This window comes from Balaenoptera physalus, assembly GCF_965194825.1.
Source record: "Balaenoptera physalus genome assembly, chromosome: 16".
Classification (NCBI taxonomy): Eukaryota; Metazoa; Chordata; class Mammalia; order Artiodactyla; family Balaenopteridae; genus Balaenoptera; species Balaenoptera physalus.
This window is the reverse complement of record NC_138898.1, coordinates 79,547,900-79,568,398: the sequence shown is the minus strand read 5'-3', so window position 1 is coordinate 79,568,398 and position 20,499 is coordinate 79,547,900. Positions and strand designations below refer to the sequence as shown.

The 20,499-nt window shown below is 45.0% G+C and overlaps 1 protein-coding gene across 2 annotated transcripts in view; it reads left to right on the top strand.

Moving 5' to 3' along the window:
• Positions 1–20,499, top strand: part of GALNT17 (polypeptide N-acetylgalactosaminyltransferase 17) — a 483,122-nt gene that overhangs the window by 6,488 nt on the left and 456,135 nt on the right. The window lies entirely within an intron of this gene.

The window sequence follows — 20,499 nt, the reverse complement described above, 5'->3', positions numbered from 1 at the left end:
TAATATACCCTGGTCACATCTGGTCCAGGAACTGATGGGTCATTGGACATTTGCTGCCCCCAAGGTCAGAGTATTACTCACTTGAGTATGGGCAGCTCTCCAGGATCCATGTGACTGGTATCCAAGTCAGATTCAAGGCTGCCACCTCCCTTCCTGAGCTTCTAATTCATGTCCTCATGGTAATTCCAGAGCTATTGATAGTCATAAAGATAATGATAATAATTAGTGGTGGAATTCTTATTGTGCCAGACACAGTGCCAAGACTGTTACAAATGCATTATCTCACTGAGTGGTCACATCAGTCCAGGGTGGTTCCTTCCATTCCCCATATCAGAAATAAGAAAAGGAGGCTTGGAGGGGTTAACTAAGTTGCCTGATGTCCTGCTGCTAGTAAGTGGTAGAGTCTGGAGTGAGGACCCCATGTCTGGTTGACCAAAGAGCCTGTGTTCTTGACAACTTCTATCTACTGTCTCCTCCTAGTTATAAGGAGTATTCATTTTGATTACAAAAAGATTCTACATTAGTAAGACCTGACTCAACGACTGTCCTACCTGCATTTGGAGCAAGAGACCAGTCCGGTGACAGGCAGGGAGAAGGATGTCACCATATTGTCTTCTTCCTGCTTTCCAATGCTCCCTTCTGGGTCCTTCCAGGTGGGATGGGGTCAGATTTCCAAGCACCCTCTGAAAGGACCCCTTGGTCTTCTCGATGTCATTCAGCAAGTATCCAGGGGATACCTTGAACTTGTATCTGCAGTGGGACGCTGTAATCTCACTGACCCTTGTAGATAGCGGGGCCCAGATGTAGGTATGTCCTGGCTGTAGGTGTCCCCTGTGGGGTTCTTGTGGGAGCTCTTCCCCCGAGTGTTGAAGAACCAAGGCACAGAATGAAACAAAAGCCCACAGTTCGTCTCTGGAGGAATTAGATGCTTATGGGATGGGCCTTATTATTTTACACAGATCCGTGCCATAGACCAATCCATAGGACCGAAAAGAGAGAGTGCAAGATAGCTGGTTCCCTCAAGTGTCAGGCTGTACCCAGGGACACAAGTCGTTTCAATTAGGAAATGAAATATGATATACCACCCCCCCCAGTGCCCCAAATAAGAATAATAAAATTCTAAAGGGTGTTTACTAAGCGCCACTAACACGCAGGGACTCGTGAGGTCTTTGCAGCAACCCTGGGAGATGGGTGCTGATGCTTCCCCCTAAGTAGCTTGCTCACAGCCACCCAGCTAGGGGATGACAGAGCTGGGAATTGAACTTGGACAGTCTGGTTCCAGGACTGAGGTTCTCAGCTGCTGCACTGGCGTGTCTCAACCTTTGGTGTGCGTCAGAGTCACATGGAGGGCCTGTTAAGATGCAGATTTCTAGGCCCAACCAAAGAATCTCAGATTAAGTAGATCTGGGGTGGGGACCCGAGACTTTGCATCTCTGACAAGCTTGTGGCCTGAACCATGGCCCAGTGCCCTCTACTGCCTACGCCAGGCAGAGTAAAGAGGAAAATCCATTTGCCTGTTGGTTGGAGTGGGGGTGGGGACTTCTGGGAAGCTGTGAGTTTGCCTCAGATGGGCTGGGGTTCGGCTTCTTTCCTTGTATACTCCTCTGCCTGGTAAGCGATTCCCTGGGGGTTTGGGGATGTCCGCCACTTGGGACTGGTTGGGTTGGGTTGGGTTGGGTTGGGTTGGGTGTGGTGGGGTGGGAAGATGAGTTTTCTTTACTTGCAGTCTCTGAGGAAGGCTGGGTTGAGAACTTTTCCTGGGCAAGCCAGGAATTCAAGCTGTAACTAAGGTAGATGTTCTCTTCCTGGCTGACCAGTATCATTTGTAATGACCCTTCTCATCTCCACCCCACTCCCCAGCGCTCCATCCTCTGTCTGTGCTAGTTTTGGGTAAAGCGTGCCCCACCTGTTGATACTGTAGGCCTGCCGGGGTCTCCTGCTGTGGCCGGAGAGTGCCAGGGGAGGAGAGTGCCTGGGAGATGGGACCTGGATTCCCGTGTCCATTTGCTCTGCAGCCTGTCTCCACCCCTTGCTACTGAAGGAGGAGAAGGTAGCCTTGACCTTGGTGCTCTTTATTCCTCAGAAATTAATGGAGGGCTCGAGAGAGCGGGGCACTGGGCATACAGGAGGAACAGAGCCACCTGGCTCCAGCCCCTCGGGTACCAAGTGGGAGCTGGTGTTTTAATGATGATTTCTCAGACCTTTCCAGTGGACCCTTATGAAGTTCAAGTAGGAGAGACACATCACAGCCATCTCCAGTGTTCTCTCACTCCTGGAATGGTTTCCTTGGGTGTCCTGAGAGGGGCCCCTGGGCTGAGATGACCCAGACTTCCTCAGAACTGGCCTCTCCGCTAAGACTCTCGGTGCCTGCCTTTTGAAAATCAGTAGCACGTTGTTACTGTTTTGTTTTTCTTAATACGGGCTGAAAAGGACACTTGAAAGGGAAAGTGGAAAAGCTGGTATGGAGGGGAAAGCACACAGAGATGAGTTCATTTTTGCCCCGCCAGACTCTCTTGCACCTGCCCTTCCATTCTTTCCGTGCGGCCCCCTCTGCTGCCCCCTCACTGTTGCTGCAGTACCCTTTAACCCAGGGCCCTGCCACCCCTCCTTTCTGTGGTTCCAGCTGTCTGCCTGGAAAGCACCGCTTCCAAAGGGCCCAAGACCTTCCAGTGGTTTTGTGTTTCCTAAGGAACCGTGGTGAAGCCTGGAGGCTGACAGTCAGGACCGCATCCCGCCCCCCCCCCCCACCCCCCGCCCCACCAAGTTCCCGCCCTGGCCCAGTGCCTCGGCCTCTTCGAGCAAGTCTGATCTACTTGCTGAAATAACCCTGCATTTGTCTTACGAGTGTAGCCTCCACGTTTCAGCCCCCGTCTTTGAGAAGTGCTAGCTGTCCTGGTTTGCTCTCCCTGCCTCCTTTCTGCATCCATCCGTCCTTTAAAGCTTGGCTCAAGGTCACCACCTGGAGGTGGGCAGTGGTGCCAAGCCACACGGTCTGAGCTCTCCCTGCTCCAAGGTGCTTGAAGCTTTCTTGTCTGTGTCCATTTGCACCCATGGCTTTGACTTTTGTGCCTCGATGGACCTCCAGAACTGGACTGCAGGCTTTTTAAGGGCTCGAACCATATATTGGGTTATTTAATACCACCTCCATCCTTCAGCATGTGTCACAGCACCTCGTACATAATGTGGGCACCAAAGGTGTGTTGGTTGATTAATTGGATGGGAGCTAGTTTTAGGAGGTAAATGATAGCCACAGAGGAAATAACCTTGACATTGTAAAGGCTGGATTGGGTTGGGTGGATGTGGTGAGGGGAAGGAGTTGGGAAGACTTAGCTGGGGGGACTGAGTGTGAGGTAGCCATCTTGCCTGTACCATCCTGTCTCTGCCGTCTTGCCTGTGCCATCCTGTCTCTGCCGTCTTGCCTGTGCCGTCTTGAGGCTGCTCTGGTCCTTCACCAGATCCTGACTCAAGAGCACCAGATCCTTGGAAGGAGCCTGGAAGTGAAGTGGTCCCCAGGTTAGGGACCAGCACGTTTCAGTACGTTTTCTTTGAATGTGTGATTTTATAACATGGTGGTTTTATGTTCCTTTCCCTCTCTAGAATGAAATTAGTTCATGTTTTATTGTGGAAATTTTGGAAAATCCAAAACGATTATACAGAAGAAAATAATACTGTGTTAAATTTTTTTTTTTAAATGGTGGTTTTGTGCTGGCATAAGGAAGATGGACACAGGGATAGATTTCTTGTTAGAATTCCCGTGTAACTCTGTACAGGGCTTTTGGCTGTCTGTCACCTTCTGAGGAAGTTACTGGTTTCTCTCATTTTAGAGCTGAGAAAAGTGAGACGCAGAGATACTGTGTGACTTAGCCAGGATGACACAGCCAGTGAGGGGCAGAGTCAAGATTCCTGAATGTCACGGGACTTTTCCCAGGTTCAGCATCCCCCTGATAGGGCAGGCAGGGTGAAGGTCCTGTGCCCCATGCAAGCCCCGAGCTCTGGCTGGTGACCCCGTCCCTCGTCCGCACCCCCGTGCGGTGAATCACAGGGGCACGTGTGGCTGCTCCGTCCAGTAAGCCCCGGGCCCCCCCGTCGTAAGAGGAAATGCAGTCGATTGAGGTTAGGATCCAAATTTAGTTTTCAGAAGGATATTGAATAGAAGTAGGGTTGCTCGAAGAAATTGAATATCTTTGCGGGCGTGGAGAGGAGTCAAAATTACTCAGCCTAGCCCTGCCCCCAAGCCACACAGGCAGATGAAGCTGGAGTCGGAGTTGCAGAAAACCAGCACGTTCCCAAACAACCCACACGCAGCCCACCCAGCCTGCCACATCAGCCAAGCCCACCAGGCGGGGAAAGTGAGTTGGCACAGAGGGACAGAGGCAGAGATGTGCTCTGTGGGCCTCCCAGTTGGCGTCAGAAGGAGAGGGATCGTGTGTTGAAAGCTTCTCTTCCTGGATGCCGGAGCTGGCCCTGAGCTGTTTCCTCTTTCCTGGAATATACATGTGCTTATATAGACTGTTAAGCCGGAATGTACCAGCGTTTCCAATGGGAAGGAGGTAAAGGGGAGAAAGCAGAGGGCGCGTGTTCGTATTAAAATCCCTCCTTGGAGTGAGCGTCGGAAGGAAACCAGGGCAGTGCGAGCCTTAGGTGCTGCGTGCAGGCCTTCATCAGGGCCTGGTGGCCTGCAGGGGCTCAGGTGTGCGGAAGCCTGGTCAGCAGAGCCAGAGCCTGGGCGCCGGAGGGACGCTCACTTCTTTTACCTCCGATGGACTGATCTCGTCTGGTGGCTCCTGGAGAGATGGGGAGCCCAGTTCTTGGACAGCCCTCAGATACAGGCACATCTGTGTTGGCCAGTGTGTGTGACAGGCACCCTGCCAGCGGGGGCAGCTGCCGCCTGCCCGGCCCAGAGGTAGCAGGGAGAGGCCGCCAGTGTCATTCTCGAGGAAGAACTCCAACACCCTGACCTTTGCTGTTGCCAAATCGGGAGTGTCCTTTGCGGATGGGAAGAAGGCTCCGTAATTAGAGCTGAGAGTGACAACGGGGAGGTGGAATGTGGGCGCAGTGAAGCCCATGTTGAGTGAAGAAACACCTAAGATCAGAAACCTCTGAGCCTTTAAGAATAGAATATTGGGACTTCCCTGGTGGCGCAGTGGTTAAGAATCCGCCTGCCAGTGCAGGGGACACAGGTTCGAGCCCTGGTCCGGGAAGATCCCACATGCCATGGAGCAACTAAGCCCGTGTGCCACAACTACTGAACCTGCGCTCTAGAGCCCGCGAGCCACAACTACTGAGCCCACGTGCCACAACTACCGAAACCCGTGTGCCTAGAGCCCGTGCTCCGCAACAAGAGAAGCCACCACAATGAGAAGCCTGCGCACCGCAACGAAGAGTAGCCCCCGCTTGTCGCAACTAGAGAAATCCCGCGTGCAGCAATGAAGACCCAACGCAGACAAAAAAAAAAAAAAAAAAAGAATAGAATATTGGAAGAAAGGATGTCCTCTTGGGCGTCAGGCAGACTAGGTTTGATTTCTGGTTCTGTCACTTATTAGCGGTGTGACCTTGGGCCAGCCTCCCCACCTCTCAGCTGTGAAATGGGGTCACTGTGAGTCAGGATGAATTGGGATTCAGAATGTACAACATGAGCCGTGGGGCCTGACGCGTGGCAGCTGGGAGAATGCTCACTCTTTGAAGGAAGGGATCTTGCTTGCTCGCTCCCCGTCGTCTCTCTGATGCCGAGAACTGCCCTGGCCCATAGTAGGTGCTCAGCAGACATTTCGGGGATGAATGCATGAACAGTTGTGCTACATTGAGGCAGTGTGTGGTCGTTGTTACCTGAGATGTAAATCTCAAGACGGGGCGGGGGAGGGTCCTTTTCACTCAAAGTTGCTTAGACTCTGAATTAACCTGGGATCCTTCTCTCTTCCATGCGTTTGTCTGAGGCTGAATTCTGTTTCCTTCCTCCTTCTCCTTTCTTCCTCTCCATCTTCTGCTTATAATGATGGTGTCTTTGGATGATCACTCTTGAGGTTGGGGAGAAGAAATGGTAGCCTCTACATGTCAAATCCCATTACAGAAATGTTGGTCGTTTCCATCTGTTTGTGAGCACTTCCTCGCTGCTGGGTGTGGGCTAGATGCCGGGATACAGAGAGATGCAGATGCCACACATACTTAGACATCTGTGGTCCAGTTGGAAGGATGCGTTTGTAGTTTTACCAGGTATATGCTAGATCTCAGAGGAATATTAAATGAGTATGGGGGTGGTGAGACTTGACCTGGCAAACAGTAGGTTCTTGACCAACCACTGTTGAACAAGAACGACAGAACTCAGAAGTTTTAACACATGGAACAGAGGACCCAGGCAGTGACACCACCTGGGGACCTGATGTGGAAGCAAATCGTAGAAGATGGTCAGGGCCCAGGACTGGGAATCTGCAGGGCAACTGGCACGGGGGACGGGCAGAGGCAGAGATGTGTGTGAGGACACAGGGAACAAGTGAGGCTTGTTGAGAGGACTAAGTGGAGGCTGGACCCAGCCAGGCTTCAGTCTCAGGCTGGTTTGGACGTAGTTCTGTAGACGTGGGGAGCTACTGGGTGACAGGTCACTGCACTGATGTAAGGGGATTGACGCTGTGTTGGGGTTTAGTGTGTGCATGAATAGGCGGGAAAGTGGGTTAGAATCCTGTAGTGGGTGGAAGACACTGGCGTCACTGACCCAGCCGTGCCTCTGGTTCAGGGCTCAACCAGCCCTCCAATCCTCAGTGATTCCAGGTGCCCCTCACCTCAGACCCCCTCCTTGGCCACATCCTCAGCTAAGAGTCAGCATCTGGAGTTGCTCCCTTTGGAAAATCTGAATCAGCCCTCAGCACTCTGACCTCAGTGCTCCCCACCGGACCCCCAACTTCACTGAGGTGTCCTCAGCCCCCCAGCCATGCCCCTTTCTCTCCCTCCCTGTGGCTCCATCCTTCCACATCCAGCCTGGACAGCCCGTCCCACGGCGAGCCTGTCGGGAGTTCTCTTACCAGTTCTCTTACCAGCTTTTACCAGGGTCCTCACCTCTATCCACCCCTGTCCTCTGCTCTATCCACCCGATGACCCCCTAGTCCCGGATCGGCTGATTCCCAAGGAAAGACCCACCGTGGCGGGGGTTGGCGCCCTTACGATGCACACTTGGCAGTCTTAGCTTGACCCTGAGCTTGTCTAGCACCTGATGATAGGTCTCCCTTTCTGTCCCCCATTCCTTCCTGAGCCAGAGGAAGTGGGGTGGGCTGGAGGGATTCTGCAGGAGGTGGTGGTGGTGATGGATGGGAGGAGTTCTCTGCTCCAAACCCATCTTCTCCCGCCCCTCCCCTGCTGCTGCTCCCAGATGACACAGCAGCCTGTCCACTCCAGCTGCCGTGGCAGCAGCCCACTGCCCGCAGGCTTTATCCCAACTGTAGCTGTTGCAGCCACAGTCCCCATAGGTCTGCCTTCTGAGACCACCACCAGGCATCTGGGTCCTCTTGCATCTCATGGATTCAGCTGGAGTGCCGTGTTGCAGGGTAGGACCTGCTTCCTCTGCCGAGGGGACCAGATGATGGAACTCAGAAGATCAGGGGCGCCAACTCCCCCACAGGGTGGCCTTTGACAGCAGGGACAAGATCTCCCTCAGCAGGGAAAGCATTTCCGAATGCAGGGTAGCACTTAAAAAAAAGATGCAGGACTCACTTGGTTGAAAGACCTTCCTCTGCCTTCGTTATTACCCCTCGCAGGTCTTTAGACTGCTTGACATGTGGATGACAATTGGCTTAGCCACTGATAGAGAAGTTTTCCCTTTTAATAATGTTCCTGTCATGGCTAACTGTGGAGCCTCAGCCTTGCCATGCATGAGTAATAAACCGCGGCCGTAATTACAGGCGGCCACAGCCACACACCAGCAAACGAGCGTGCTGACAGTTAATAGGGAGCAGGGTTCCAGAAGAGCCTCCTTTCATCCCTGCCTCCGACACAACGGCTAATCGTGTGATTAGTGTTTACTGAGGGGTGTCTCGTGGTTACACGTGGCTTGTTAGGTGCTGTACCTCCCTGGTAGAAAGAGTGTGAGGGACAGTCAGGAGACCGGGGTTCTAGTTCTCTGTATTTCTAGGGACCAAAGTGTATAAATAAAAGCGACGTGACTTTAGGGTCTTTCAACTCTCAGATTTTGAATAATACCCCCTTCCTCCCACCCTATCCTATTAAAATCTCATGCATTCTCCAAGACCAATTCAGAAGCCGTTTATTCCCTGAAACCTTCCCTGCCACTTTCTTGGAATTAATTGTTCCTTCTTCTGGGCTCCAATGGTACTCTGTATGGGTCTGCTTTTATTTTTTTGAATTTTATTTTATTTATTTATTTTTTATACAGTAGGTTCTTATTAATTATGTATTTTATACATGTTAGTGTATATGTGTCAATCCCAATCACCCAATTCACCCCCCCCTCCCCACGTTCCCCCCTTGGTGTCCATACATTTGTTCTCTACATCTGTGTCTCAATTTCTGCCCTGCAAACCGGTTCATCTGTACCATTTCTCTAGGTTCCACATATATGCGTTAATATACGATATTTGTTTTTCTCTTTCTGACTTACTTCACTCTGTGTGACAGTCTCTAGATCCATCCATGTCTCTACAAATGACCCAATTTCCTTCCTTTTTATGGCTGAGTAATATTCCATTGTATATACGTACCACATCTTCTTTATCCATTCGTCTGTTGATGGGCATTTAGGTTGCTTCCATGTCCTGACTATTGTAAATAGTGCTGCAGTGAACATTGGGGTGCATGGGGGTCTTTTGAATTATGGTTTTCTCTGGGTATATGCCCAGTAGTGGGATTGCTGGGTCATATGGTAGTTCTATTTTTAGTTTTTTAAGGAACTTCCATACTGTTCTCCATAGTGGCTGGATCAATTTACATTCCCACCGACAGTGCAAGAGGGTTCCCTTTTCTCCACACCCTCTCCAGCATTTGTTGTTTGTAGATTTTCTGATGATGCCCATTCTAACTGGTGTGAGGTGATACCTCATTGTAGTTTTGATTTGCATTTCTCTAATAATTAGTGATGTTGAGCAGCTTTTCATGTGCCCCTTGGCCATTTGTGTACCTTCTTTGGAGAAATGTCTTTTTAGGTCTTCTGCCCATTTTTTGATTGGGTTGTTTGTTTTTTTAATATTGAGCTGCATGAGCTGTTTATGCATTTTGGAGATTAATCCTTTGTCTGTTGATTCGTTTGCAAATATTTTCTCCCATTCTGAGGATTGTCTTTTCATCTTGTTTATAGTTTCCTTTGCTGTGCAAAATCTTTTAAGTTTCATTAGGTCCCATTTGTTTATTTTTGTTTTTATTTCCATTACTCTAGGAGGTGGGTCAAAAAAGATCTTGCTGTGATTTATTTCAAAGAGTGTTCTTCCTATGTTTTCCTCTAAGAGTTTTATAGTGTCCAGTCTTACATTTAGGTCTCTAATCCATTTTGAGTTTATTTTTGTGTATGGTGTTAGGGAGTGTTCTAATTTCATTCTTTTACATGTAGCTGTCCAGTTTTCCCAGCACCACTTATTGAAGAGACTGTCTTTTCTCCATTGTATATCCTTACCTCCTTTGTCATAGATTAGTTGACCATATGTGCATGGGTGTATCTCTGGACTTTCTATCCTCTTCCGTTGACCTATATTTCTGTTTTTGTGCCAGTACTGTATTGTCTTGATTACTGTAGCTTTGTAGTATAGTCTGAAGTCAGGGAGTCTGATTCCTCCAGCTCCGTTTTTTTTCCTCAAGATTGCTTTGGCTATTCGGGGTCTTTTGTGTCTCCATACAGATTTTAAGATTTTTTGTTCTAGTTCTATAAAAAATGCCATTGGTAATTTGATAGGGATTGCATTGAATCTGTAGATTGCTTTGGGTAGTATAGTCATTTTCACAATATTGATTCTTCCAATCCAAGAACATGTTATATCTCTCAAACTGTTTGTGTCATCTTTGATTTCTTTCATCAGTGTCTTATAGTTTTCTGAGTACAGGTCTTTTACCTCCTTAGGTAGGTTTATTCCTAGGTATTTTATTCTTTTTGTTGCAGTGGTGAATGGGATTGTTTCCTTAATTTCTCTTTCTGATCTTTCATTGTTAGTGTATAGGAATGCAAGAGATTTCTGTGCTTTAATTTTGTGTCCTGCAAATTTACCAAATTCATTGATTAGCTCTAGTAGTTTTCTGGTGGCATCTTTAGGATTATCTATATATAGTATCATGTCATCTGCAAACAGTGACAGTTTTACTTCTTCTTTTCCCATTTGTATTCCTTTTATTTCTTTTTCTTCTCTGATTGCTGTGGCTAGGACTTCCAAAACTATGTTGAATAATAGTGGCGAGAGTGGATATCCTTGTCTTGTCCCTGATCTTAGAGGAACTGCTTTCAGTTTTTCACCATTGAGAATGATGTTTGCTGTGGGCTTGTCATATATGGCCTTTATTATGTTGAGGTAGGTTCCCTCTATGCCCATTTTCTAGAGAGTTTTTATCATAAATGGATGTTGAATTTTGTCAAAAGCTTTTTCTGCATCTACTGAGATGATCATATGGTTTTTCTCCTTCAATTTGTTAATATGGTGTATCACATTGATTGATTTGTGTATATTGAAGAATCCTTGCATCCCTGGGATAAATCCCACTTGATCATGGTGTATGATCCTTTTAATGTGTTGTTGGATTCTGTTTGCTAATATTTTGTTGAGGATTTTGCATTTATATTCATCAGTGATATTGGTCTGTAATTTTCTTTTTTTGTAGTATCTTTGTCTGGTTTTGGTATCAGGGTGATGGTGGCCTCATTGAATGAGTTTGGGAGTGTTCCTTCCTCTACAGTTTTTTGTTAGAGTTTGAGAAGAATGGGTGTTAGCTCTTCTCTAAATGTTTGATAGAATTCACCTGTGAAGCCATCTGGTCCTGGACTTTTGTTTGTTGGAAGATTTTTAATCAGTTTCAATTTCATTACTTGTGATTGGTCGGTTCATATTTTCTATTTCTTCCTGGTTCAGTCTTGGAAGGTTATACCTTTCTAAGAATTTGTCCATTTCTTCCAGGTTGTCCATTTTTATTGGCATATAGTTGCTTGTAGTAGTCTCTTAGGATGCTTTGTATATCTGCGGTGTCTGTTGTAACTTCTCCTTTTTCATTTCTAATTTTATTGATTTGAGTCCTCTCCCTCTTTTTCTTGATGAGTCTGGCTAATGGTTTATCAATTTTGTTTATCTTCTCAAAGAACCAGCTTTTAGGTTTATTAATCTTTGCTATAGTTTTCTTTGTTTCTATTTCATTTATTTCTGCTCTGATCTTTATGATTTCTTTCCTTCTACTAACTTTGGGTTTTGTTTGTTCTTCTTTCTCTAGTTCCTTTAAGTGTAAGGTTAGGTTGTTTGAGTTGTTTCTTTTTTCTTGAGGTAGGATTGTATTGCTATAAACTTCCCTCTTAGAACTGCTTTTGTTGCATCCCATAGGTTTTGGATCATTGTGTGTTCGTTGTTATTTGTCTCTAGGTGTTTTTTGATTTCCTCAGTGGTCTTTTGGTTATTTAGTAATGTATTGTTTAGCTTCCATGTGTCTGTGTTTTTTACGGTTTTTTTCCCTATAATTTATTTCTAATCTCATAGCGCTGTGGTCAGGAAAGATGCTTGATATGATTTCAGTTTTCTTAAATTTAAAGGCTTGATTTGTGACCCAAGATGTGATCTATCCTGGAGAATATTCTGTGTGCACTTGAGAAGAAAGTGTAATCTGCTGATGTTGGATGGAATGTCCTATAAATATCAATTAAATCTATCTGGTCTATTGTGTCATTTAAAGCTTCTGTTTACTTATTAATTTTCTGTCTGGATGATCTGTCCATTGGTGTAAGTAAGGTGTTAAAAGTCCCCCACTATTATTGTGTTACTGTCAATTTCCTCTTTTATAGCTGTTAGCATTTGCCTTATGTATTGAGGTGCTCCTATGTTGGGTGCATATATATTTATAATTGTTATATCTTCTTCTTGGATTGATCCCTTGATCATTATATATTGTCCTTCCTTGTCTCTTGTAACATTCTGTATTTTAAAGTCAATTTTATCTGATATAAGTATTGCTACTCCAGCTTTCTTTTGATTTCCATCTGCATGGAATATCTTTTTCCATCCCCTCGTTTTCAGTCTGTATGTTTCCCTAGGTCTGATGTGGATCTCTTGTAGACAGCATATATGTGGGTCTTGTTTTTGTATCCATTCAGCGAGCCTGTGTCTTTTTGTTGGAGCATTTAATCAGTCACGTTTAAGGTAATTATTGATATGTTTGTTCCTATTACCATTTTCTTAATTGTTTTGGGTTTGTTTTTGTAGGTCCTTTTCTTCTCTTGTGTTTCCCACATAGAGAAGTTCCTTTAGCATTTGCTGTAGAGCTGGTTTGCTGTTGCTGAATTCTCTTAGCTTTGTCTTGTCTGTAAAGCTTTTGATTTCTCCGTCGAATCTGAATGACATCTTTGCTGGGTAGAGTAATCTTGGTTGTAGGTTCTTCCCTTTTGTCACTTTAAATATGTCATGCCACTCCCTTCTGGCTTGTAGAGTTTCTGCGGAGAAGTCAGCTGTTAACCTTATGAGAGTTCCCTTATATGTTATTTGTCGTTTTTCCCTTGTTGCTTTTAATAATTTTTCTTTTTTTTAACATCTTTATTGGAGTGTAATTGCTTTACAATGTTGTGTTAGTTTCTGCTTTATAACAAAGTGAGTCAGCTATACATATATCCCCATATCTCCAATAATTTTTCTTTGTCTTTAATTTTTGTCAATTTGATTACTATATGTCTCAGTGTGTTTCTCCTTGGCTTTATCCTGCCTGGGACTCTCTGCATTTCCTGGACTTGGGTGGCTATTTCCTTTCCCATGTTAGGGAAGTTTTCAACTATAACCTCTTCAAATATTTTCTCAGGTCCTTTCTCTCTCTCTTCTCCTTCTGGGACCCCTATAATGCGAATGTTGGTGCATTTAATGTTGTTCCAGAGGTCTCTTAGGTTGTCTTCAGTTCTTCTCATTCTTTTTTCTTTATTCTGTTCCATGGCAGTGAATTCCACCATTCTGTCTTCTGGGTCACTTATTCATTCTTCTGCCTCAGTTATTCTCCTATTGATTCCTTCTAGTGTTTTTTCATTTCAGTTATTGTATTATTCATCTCTGTTTGTTCTTTAATTCTTCTAAGTGTTTGTTCTTTAATTCTTCTAAGTGTTTGTTCTTTAATTCTTCTAGGTCTTTGTTAAACATTTCTTGCATCTTCTCAATCTTTGCCTCCATTCGTTTTCTGAGGTCCTGGATCATCTTCAGTATCATTATTCTGAATTCTTTTTCTGGAATGTTGCCTATCTCCACTTCATTTAGTTGTTTTTCTGGGGTTTTATCTTGTTCCTTCATCTGGTACATAGTCCTCTGCCTTTTCATTTTGTCTGTCTTTCTGTAAATTTGGCTTTCATTCCTCAGACTGCAGGATTGCAGTTCTTCTTGTTTCTGCTCTCTGCCCTCTAGGTCTGCTTTTAGCTGTTTTTTTGTTTTCTTAAAAATTATTTATTTATTTATTTATTTTTGGCTGCATTGGGTCTTCGTTGCTGCATGCGGGCTTTCTGTAGTTGTGGCGAGTGGGGGCTACTCTTTGTTGTTGTGTGCGGGCTTCTCATTGCGGTGGCTTCTCTTGTTTCAGAGCATGGGCTCTAGGCACATGGGCTCCAGTAGTTGTGGTGTGCGGGCTCAGTAGTTGTAGCTCGTTGGCTCTAGAGCACAGGCTCAGTAGTTGTGGCACATGGGCCCTGTTCCTCTGCAGCGTGTGGGATCTTCCTGGACCAGGGCTCGAACCCCTGTCCCCTGCATTAGCAGGTAGATTGTTAACCACCGTGCCACTAGGGTAGTCCCTTTTAGCTGTTGTTTATCTGTGCCTTGCATTAGAATGAATCATTTACATGGTAACAGTTTGCAAGAGAATAGGTTTTATTCATTAAAAAATTTTTATTGTTATTTACTTATTTTTTATTGAGTAAGTTGATGTACAATATTATATAAGTTAACAGGTGTATAACATAGGAATTCATAATTTTTAAAGATTATACTCCAGTTATAGTTATTATAAAACATTGGTTATATGCCCTGTGTTGTATAATATATCCCTGTAGTTTATTTATTTTACATGTAATAGTTTGTACTTCTTAATCTCCTACCCCTATCTTGCCCCTCTCCCATTCTGTCTCCCCACTGGTAACCACTCGTTTGTTCTCTATATCTGTGACTGGTTTTTTTTCTTTGTTATATTTGTTTGTTTGTTTTATTTTTTAGATTTTGCATATAAATGATATCATACAGTATTTGTCTTTCTCTGTCTGACTTATTTCACTAAGCCTTATATCCTCCAAGTCCATCCATGGTGCTGCAAAGGACAAAATTTGATTCTTTTTTATGGCTGAGTAGCAGTCCTCTGTATATTTTAAAATCCTTCTCCATATCATTTAGGAGTTAATTCATCAGAAAGTAACTTGTTCTCACTTAACAAGTCCAGAAGTAGTGGTCACCCGTATTGGTTTAGAACCATGAGGTCATCATGATGACATTATAATGTCATAGTTCATTATATTTCCTTGTTTTTTTCTTCATGGTTACAAGATGGCTGTGGTAGTTCCAGTCATTGCATCGTTGTACAAGGTAGGAAGTATTGTACCACTGGCCACATCTCCTATTGTTTAATCAGGAAAGAAAATCTTTTCCAGAAGTCTTCCTGGTAGGCTCATGTGGTCCAGAAAATGGCCACACAACTAACCTTGCTTTAAGAGAACAGTGGCTTTTCAGAGAAATTAAGTATGGTGGAGGCAAAAGAGGAGAGAAGGAATGGTGTTTGCATTGTGAATCTGTGGTGTCTGCCATCCTCTCTACACCCCCAATACCTTCTCAGCAAATATTAAAATGAAGCAAGACTCTTTGTTCTCTGGAAATTCAGTGAACTAGAATACTAAGTCCATGGGCATTCTGCTTAACTTGGATTTGACCTGAAGCCATCTCTTGACACTACCATGTATAACCATATTTCGTCAATGCTAAGATGCACATTTTTACATCTCTGAAATTGAGATTCATTTTATGATCAGTGGTGTGTCATAGTTTAATTGGCAGCACTTACCCCGTTTCTCAGTGCATAAAAATGGTGCCACTTACAATTGAAGACATCTTAGATTTGATGAAACACAATATATGGACTTTGTAAATACGCATGCATACTGTAGTGTGCCATATGCAGTATTTTTATTGGCATCTGATACATATCCAGTGTTTTGTGTTGCTTAATTCTCCATCAAGCCTGCGTACACTATTATACCCATTTTACAGTTGAGGAAGCTGAAACGCAGAGAAATCAGTTGTCCAGAGACACCCACCAGCTGCCTTTCTGTGTCTTCCTTTGTGAAGTTGGCATTTGCTGACTTCTGGGCATGGGACTCAGTCCCAGTTAGTGTTGGTGGCTGGTCCAGGGATTGCAGAGGGGTGGGCGTGGGAGTGCAGTGACAGGAGGGGAGCAGGGAACGTTGCTTCCCTTAGGTTTAGCAGCTACTGATGTGTAAAGTTGTAAAGCTGTTAATTCTAGAGCTCTAAATGATGCTGTGTGAGCTTTAGATCCCACCCATAATTAGAACAAAATGTGAGAAAAGTGAAATTGATATTAAGTTAATTAAAAGGTTTTGCTTATATTTGCAAGGAAATTAGCACACAAGAGTGCTAACAAGTGTGCATTGTTAATTTCTTCATTTGGGCCACTCTCAGCTGGCCTCAGGCAGGCTTTGTTCTTGGCTTCTGCCCTGTGCCCTCCCTACCATTGAATCTTCATCTTATGGGTATCATGGTGGCTTTAATTGGGCAAGATGCAGTGTAATCTTCTGATGGTCATTTTTTAATGGATACCAGGCCTTGAGTAGGAGCCACACCATGCAGCTAAGGGCCCAGGCCCTAGAGTTGTGTGTGTATGTGGGGGGGGGGGCAGGGGGGGAGCTTCAAAGCTGTGTGTCAACATGAAGCTGATGCAGATGACTGATGTGGTTCCCTCATGTCCAGAAGGTACGCCCTTTGGCCCAGTGCACCCTTCTTCTTATTCCTGTTCACCATCTTGATCTAGACCACAGACGTGGGTTGATGTGTGCAGTGTAGAACTTTAATTTGGAGTTCCTAGAAGGGTGGGGGCAATCTTTCTTATGGAATCATTTATACCAGATCAGGGTCTGGGTTAGAGAAGCTGATATCAGGCAGTCTAGAACTACCTTTGTCTCTAGTTGGGGTGGCAGAGGCAATGCCATGTTCACCAAGAGATTGTCTCTTCCTCTTGGGCACAGAGCGAATCTTCAGGCTCCCCGCAGTTAGGTGGGGGGGCATGTGATTGAGTTCTGGGCATTGGAAGATGGGAGGAAGTGATGTTTGCCACTGTCAGACCTGGCCCACAAAATATCCAGTGGGGTTGTACATGCCTTCCCTCTTTACCTTCCTGTGGTAGCCTTGGAGTCTACCTCTTGGTGGCATACAAGATGGAAGGATCCTCAATCCCTGAATGACTGTGTGGAACAGAGTATCATCCCATCCTCCCCAGCTCTCTCTTGATATCTCTGTGCATTGGACATTTGTGTTAAGCCATTGAGATCTTGGAGCTCATCGGTTACGACAGCTAGTGTTAATCATCCTGACTAATTCAATTAGGCAGGTCTTGGAACACTAGTCTCCCTGAGTCACAGGACAATCTCTCTTCATCCTTGATTAATGTGATCAGCAAATACTGAACAATAAGTTGGGTGGTGTAAGGCAGTTGAATTAAAAACCACCTGGCTCCAGACCTGCTTCTCTGTCTCTGCTGTTGGCTTTAAGAAAGGAGTCTTATTTCTCAGTGTCCCAGTGTTCTATTTACAGAATGATGGAATGATTATAATCATCCCCTACTTATGCTCCATGTTGGAGCTAAGGGGTAAGTATTGAAATATGGCTAAGTTGTTTGCAATTATAAACAACTAAATAATATATGCATTGTCTTTATTACGCCTTTGCCTGTTAGGAACTGGCATATTTCAAGATGAGACAAACTGAAAAGGTTAGTTTAAGAATTAGCAATTAAAAAAATCATGATCTTTGCTGCCACTGCATTTTAAATCATGCAAACATTTATGTTTGTGCCAACGTTCCACAGTTTCCTTTAGAGCAATTACTGAAATGCATTCACAAAATAAAAATGGAGTTCAGGGAAGAATATTTAAGAGCTCTTTAATGATGTTAAAAACTTTGCTAATTTGCCAAGTTGTTCTAAAATTCACTTCAATTTTTTTTTCCTTCCTACCCATCTTCCTGCAATTGAACTGATTCCAGGAGATTTGAAGACAGGGTCTGAAACTAATATTAAAATACACAAATCTCATGAAATATCGTTTCAAGAGCCTTTTCCTTTTCCTTCATTAGCTGAAGGTGAACACTCAGGAAGGTCTAAGGACCCTCGGGCTGTGTTTACTTGCACAAAGCAGTTTGGGGAGAAAACAAAAGCTAAACAGTAGTTACTAAGGGGTGGTTTGGATTCAATTTTTTCCTTATATTGCTCTTTGGTAGCTTGTATGCGTAGACCCTTGGGGAGGAGTAGACTGCCTTAATTTCTTCATCTTCATCCTCCTTACTCAGATCTCAGCTTGGCTCAACTGCAGCCAGCGAAGGGCTTGTGGTTCCCCCAGCATCACTGCTCCATGGGTATTCCAACTTCCCATGGGTCCTGTGGATGCAGTTGCATCCATCCTCTTCTCCACCAGAAAGGGTCTAGTGTAATGGTGCACATTTTCATGAGAGTGTAAGTTCATGGTTACCTCTTATGGATGAATCTCTTGAAAGCCTAATCTTCAGTAGAGAAAAAGTTCAATAGCATTGAGTTCCAGGCAAGAGGTAAAGATGCAACCCTGACCCCGACAGCTGACCCCACCAGCTACTTCCCTAACCAGCTGACCTCTGGGAGGGTGGGAGGGGCAATACAATGAACCGAGTACGGGCTTTCCAGTTGGACAGATGAAATCTCAAACTTCCTTATGGCTACTTAACAAAGCCAAGGCAAAGCTTGGATTTTGGGCGACTCACATAACATTGCTGAGCCCCAGTTTGCCCATCTAGAAAACAGCAGCTGCTTCTGTAAGTATGATAAAGACTGTGCAAGATGGTACTTGTCAAATACCTTGAGGAGTGCCTGTATTTAGGAGAATGTTGCTGAACAGTTTTATTATACTGTGGCAGTGGTAGCAGAACTGTTACCTGCTCCTTGGAATAGACATTTAGCCCCTCAGAGAGTCGGCTTTCTCCCTGGTGAACTCTAGATAAGATCTAGTCTGTTCAAGTTACGTAATTTTGTGGATCAGAGAGGTAGTCAGTGAATCAAAGAGTGTCTTTTCATGTAAACTGCGGCTGCTCAGGATTGGTTAGATTTACTTTTTTAAAAAAATTTATGTATTATTTAAAAATTTTTATTTATTTATTTTTGGCTGCTTTGGGTTTTCGTTGCTGCGCGCGGGCTTTCTCTAGTTGTGGCGAGCTGGGGCTACTCTTTCTTGCGGTTTGCGGGCTTCTCATTGCGGTGGCTTCTCTTGTTGTGGAGCACGGGCTCTAGGAGCATGAGCTTCAGTAGTTTCAGCACGCGGGCTCAGTCGTTGTGGCTCGTGGGCTCTAGAGCACAGGCTCAGTAGTTGTGGTGCACGGGCTTAGTTACTCTGTGGCATGTGGGATCTTCCCAGACCAGGGCTCGAACCTGTGTCCCGTGCATTGGCAGGCGGATTCCTAACCACTGCGCCACCAGGGAAGCCCTAGATTTTCATCTTTTGGCAGCAATACAAAGTTCAATCTAAAGGAATGAGAAATGATTTTCCTAGGTGTGGTGGTTTTAAAACGTATCTGCAAATTCTCTGACACTATTCCCAGCAAAAGGTGGAGTTGAAATCCCCTCCCGTTGATAATCATGGGCTGGCTAGAGTGACTTGCTTCTAGTGAATGGAATTGCATGGAGATGATGTTGCATGACTTCTGAGGCTGGATCATAAAGGGCGATCGAGTTTCGACCTGGTGCTCTCTCTGAGGATGTGCATCTTTGAAGCCTTGAGGTACCATGTCAGAAACCGGGCTGCCCTGAAGCCACCATGCTGGAGAGACCACATGGAGAGAGATAGAGGTTGAGAGATGGAGAGGGAGGTCTGAGAAGTCTCAGCTGCTCCAGCTCCCAGCTGTTTCTGTCTTCCCAGTGCACGGGCCAGACACGTGAGTGATCAAGCTTCAGTCTCCCCAGCTGATGCCTAGTAGAACAGACACGAGCTGTCCCCCACCTAAGCCCTGCCCAAATTGCAGATTCACGAGCAAAATAAGTATAGTGGTTGTTTTGAGCCACTAACTTTCGGGGTGGTTTGTTATATAGCAATAATGACGGGAACACTGGGTGGGTCTCTTTGTGTTCAATAAAGTGTTTTTTTCTCTCCTCACCGTAAGAAATAGGGGACTTGACATGCGTTAACAGTAATACACATAACAATAGCTAACGTTTCCTGTGCACTTACTAAAAGTACCCAGCACCGTGCTAAAGACTTAAATGGATATAAAAGTAGGTAATGAAATTTTTTTCTAAGTCTTAAGTTTCTATACCACCGATAGACTATGGATAGCAGCCTAACTATTGCAGAGGGGGTTAGGTTGGCCAAGAAGCTGAGGCATCTTTTAGCCAAGTTTCTGCCTTGGCCTTGACCACAGTGTTTAGGTGGGAGAAGGAAGGGGGCTGGACCTGTGGTGGCTCCCTCCCACGTAGGCATAACTTAGTTAACATAGAACATCACGTCCGGTCTCATGGACCCTTGCACCAGAGTTTGCAATTGCACAGAGTTTCCAGTTGCACTGTTTCAGGTCTTTTAGCAGAGACAAGAACGCATTTGACAGAGCCTGTTTCCATAGGAGACAAAATATTTTCTACTTTTTGTGGAACCTGGAGAGTTTGGTGCTTCTACAAAGGATATATATACACTGCAAACCTACAGAGTACCTTATTCTGCAGAACTTTGAATAATAGTGCAAACTTCTTTCATTCTAGTTAAGTAGAGTGGGACATAGGGGGCTTGTCTGAATTATAACAGGAAACAAATCAACATCCCACTATTCCCAGAGTGAGGACATTTTTAATTTCAGTCTTAACTTGAACACACACAATACCTATGGTGTCAACATTTACTACAGACTAGGGATGCCATAGGCCAGTGGTTCCGATGCCTGTCTGAGCTTCATATTGATTTGGGGAACTTTGGGAAAAAAGTACTAATTCTCAGAACCCTCCACCTGGAGGTTCACATTTTTCAGGGTGGGACTTGGAAAGCCTTATTTTTCAAAAGCTCAGTGGGTGATTCTGAAGAGCAGCTGGGAGCCACGGAGATGGTTGACTCCTCTGCTTTGAAGTGCTTTCCAGTCCTTT